Source organism: Anas acuta, chromosome 5 (assembly GCF_963932015.1).
Source record: "Anas acuta chromosome 5, bAnaAcu1.1, whole genome shotgun sequence".
Taxonomy (NCBI): Eukaryota; Metazoa; Chordata; class Aves; order Anseriformes; family Anatidae; genus Anas; species Anas acuta.
The window spans coordinates 15,528,876-15,532,949 of record NC_088983.1 but is presented as its reverse complement, the minus strand read 5'-3'; the positions used below and the strand labels follow the sequence as shown (position 1 = coordinate 15,532,949).

Here is a 4,074-nt window from a genome sequence, read left to right as displayed (position 1 = left end):
CTCTCACTTTTACGTTTCCAGTTCTTTCCCCCAGAAAGCGTTAGGCTTTGAAATTTCAAAGCAGTCCCAAGATGTATGGATAGCCATCAGTAAAGGATGCAGCAGTGGACATGGCCAGGCCTGCTGTGTTAGGAATAGTGAGGTGCAGGGTCAGGAGCTCTGAGGCACAGCACTGATACTCTAAGGGAGAGAGAGAATTCCACCAAGGTGAAAAATCCACAAATATTTTTCCCTTCTTCTCCCCTGGTGTTCAAATGATCTGACAAAGAAAAAGTCTTATTTTGAAATGAAGGATGAGAAGGCTTGACATCAATATTTATTTTTTTCTGAAGTCTCAACCATAATGGGCCACGTAATAAACATAACTCATGGTTGTTAGATCCCACCCAAGTTCTCCTCTTTAATAATGTTTCACTTGTTGTCAACTGAACTGTCCTTTGCAACAGGCCATCTCACTTACAGGTTCCAAGCAAAGAATAAAAATTTAGCAAAGGCTGTGTGTAGGACAGTATACAGACACAAAATATACAAACTGGTATTTATACTCTGCATACTATTAAGACTTCTCATCCAGCTATCCTTAATCTTATTTTTCCCTTTTGATTAGTTGGATTGATAGGTTTAATCCACTTAATCTCCATCCACCTCGGTTTGTGACTATAAAATAAGATAATGGGGGAAGTATAACATATACAGTCTATAATACTTATAGCCAGTTCTTAATATTAGTGGGAATTTTGCCACAGAAAGAAAATGGCAAGATCTACTTACAATGTTTAGCTAGATCATCCACTCAGGTAGAACTCTGTAAAGTTACACCATTGCAGGAAACACTCAAGAATTTGTCCTAAACTGATTTGTTAGGGGTTGTTTTTGTTCATTTTCACCAGTCATAAGAATTGTTTCTAAACATTAAGAAGTATATAAAACAACATTTAATTTAAAACACTCCTGCAGAAAAAGTGCACAGAGAAAACAGCTGTTCTATGCACAATAGTGACACAGTGACTTACAATGACTAATTAATGAGAACACCTGGAGTATCTTTCAGAGCTAAACTGGAAACAAAATACTGGAGATTAGGTTTTCAAGCTACTGGTGGTCCCCACTAATCTCTTTCAGGTGTAAACCGCAGTGTACGTGGAAAGCAAAATCTGACTCATTCCTGCGAGACAGGAGGTCTTCGGGCTAATAATTGCAGCATGTAGTTTCCATAAAATTTACAAGGTTGGCTTTAAATTTTAGTAGTGGCAGGCCTGCAATAAATGCCAATGAGGTCCATCAAAATGAGTATTTGTGTGTGTCCTCATAAAAATAGATCAATCTTTTTAACAGACTCCATGCAGAGGAATTTGTATAATTACAACACATATCTACAGCTTTAGAGTCCTTTCCACACCAAAAACAACATGCAAAGTCATAAATACAGCAGAAAAATAAACACAGGAACATAATAAAAGAGATTTGGTTGGGTTAAGTTGTTCTCTCTCAGCTGCCATGTTGTAGCTAGCAGAGTTTCCACTAGGGGTGGGCAAAGGGATTATTTTCCTTGTTTGTCAGCTTTCCTCTCACCTTTGCCTCTTGCACTCTTGGGGATGGCGAGCGAGTCTGTTCACATAAAGGAAAGGAAAGGGAGAATCAGAAGGGAGGAAGGGTTCCACCACATTCATTCCCAGACCTTGCATTAACTCTTATCATGCTGGTCTTGATGGAGACACTCAACAAGGAATGAGAGACACAAAGCAGCCCAAAAGAAAGGACAACTTAAGTTCACATCTTCTGTGTTATGCCTATAACTTGCCAGTAACACAGTCACAGCTGAATTGTCAACTCCAAGTAATAAAATATGGTTTATGTACAAGATTCTCTACCACGCCAAGTTTCCACACAGTTCAGCTGAAGAGGAGGGGAGGTTATGATTCACTGATTCTCTCCCCAGCCCTGCCACAGCTCTCATCCTCATGAATTATCCACCAGCAGGGGAGAGCTGGAGTGTTATGTGTCACATATGCTCCTCATCCAAGCTTACCTCTGCTGCCAGGGGCAAGAGCTGTGGAGCATGGAAGCAGGAGCAGCCAGGGGCACAGAAACAGGGGAATATGGCATTTGGAGACTTGTATATATTTTAGTATAGTGCTCTCCCTAATAATACTAGAGACAGGGTTTTTATAGGTTTTAAGGTGTTTTATAGGTTTATATACCTCAAACACAGATAGGCATTTAGTGAGATCTTCAATCATTTATCTCCTAATTCCTATAGGTCATAGGAGTTTTAAAATCTTAGGAGGCATCTTTCTACACCTTTAGACTCCTAAGTGTCTTTAAAAGGTCTGGTCTAAAAATTATTCAGTCCTTTCTAGATTGGGATTGGTCTTATTTTTATCCCCTCCCCACCCCCCACCCCTTTATTTTTTGGGGGTAATTTGAATAACTACATCGTATTGCATTGTTTTAATGGATTCCCTTTTTTGTGTAACAGCCAGAAAATAGAGAGTAAGTGTGAGATTCAATATGACTTATTTTATGCATCAGAAAATAAGGTGTATGAATCTCAGCTAGTTGCCTGATCTTCCTGTAATCACTGGATAGAGCAGACACTTCTGAAAGGGATGAATCATCTCCTGGAGTTGCCTGTCTCCCTCCATTGACCACAGAGGGAGCATAGACAAACTCAGATTATATGCCTAATTCATAACAGCTGAAGCCAGATGAGATGAATTCCTCCTCCTTCAGTGATTTAGCCAAAGGCATATAGAAAACAATGGGAGAGCAAAACACTGGATTCAGTCTCCCAGATCTCCAGCTAGTGTTTAACCACTGAAGTGAACTTCCCACTTGAGAGGAGGTGTCGAAGGCTCTTGCCAAAACAATTCCAATTTGTACATGACATAAAACAATGAAAGTTGTGCTGACTAATAAGTACAGAGTTGGAAACTTGTGGGAAGCGAAGGGGGACATTCAAACTTGAAGCCTTTTCCCAAAAACTAACTAGTTCACAAGAGAAGTGGTAATGTATGTAAAGGCTATACCCACCCAAAAGAAGAGTGTTGCTAATGGAGGAGCAGGATGCTGCCCAGCCATGGGTCCCAGCAACAAGAAAGACACATCCAAAGGCAAAACCAGTTGCAGGTGACCATCTCTGCTATCTTGCCCCATCATGCACCTATCACGCTACCCCATCAAGGTTAAAAAGCACACATTTTTACCTTAAAAATATAGCCATAATTAATATTGTAAGTAATAATTGTTTTCAACTACTTCAAAACCCTAATTCTGAAGTCCTGCAACAATGCACAATGCTAACTCACTGAGACACAAGAATGAAGAGCTCTTATAGAAGAGTGAGGTCAAATATGATTTGCATTAAAACTTCCTATTTCATCTGAAGTTTCTTTCTTTTTATCATTTTTCATGACATCTTATGTTTGTTTCTCATTCTGATCAGCAAATTGTTCTACCACCAATGAGTCCTGTGGGAAAAGGGTTTCAAACAAACTTAAGAGGCAAGTCTCCTTTCTTTTTTTTTTTTTCCTCCTTACATTGTCTATGAGATTTTAAGTAACAAAAAGTACCAAAAAAATTGGTACCAAAAATTACAACTTTTCATTACAAACCCAACTGATTCAAAAAGCAATTGCTTCAAAAGTTAAAACAGAAAGGTACCTGTAATGGCTGCTAAAGGCAAAAGAAACCTTTCAAAATAAGTCCCCTAACTGTTCACTGTCTCCTGTCCTCAGCACACTGCAGAACTTCTTACTGTAACACTCCTCATTCCCCCTCTTCTCTTCCCTTATGGCTTTTAAATGATGTTCAAGAATGCAAAACACCTGAGCATATACAGTGGATGGGCAACTCACTAGCAAACCCTTTGTTGTTGTCAGTCAGGGCAGGCTTTCTCTCCAGCCGTGTCTTGCAAGGCACTGGGCAGAGCATAGGTACAAATGGACCACAGACTTGTCTTTCAGCACTGGGGTCTGGCAGCAGCTAGTCAACATAGTCAATAAACTTTTTATCATCTTCTAAACACTTATTGTGGTCACACTATGATCTCAGAAGTTCAGTACGACATGCAAT

At 39.6% G+C, this 4,074-nt stretch overlaps 1 long non-coding RNA gene across 2 annotated transcripts; it reads right to left on the bottom strand.

Annotated features, from left to right (window-relative positions):
* Window positions 1-287: 287 nt before the first annotated feature.
* Window positions 288-3,796, bottom strand: LOC137856942 (uncharacterized). Of its 2 annotated transcripts, none has more exons than XR_011096894.1 (3): window positions 3,664-3,796; window positions 3,034-3,171; window positions 288-1,608 (listed from the first exon to the last, which is right to left on the bottom strand). It is a non-coding gene; the product is annotated as an uncharacterized lncRNA (long non-coding RNA). The 2 variants fall into 2 exon arrangements; XR_011096895.1 differs by having other exon boundaries at window positions 3,034-3,206; window positions 3,664-3,789.
* Between the last annotated feature and the right edge of the window lie 278 nt (window positions 3,797-4,074).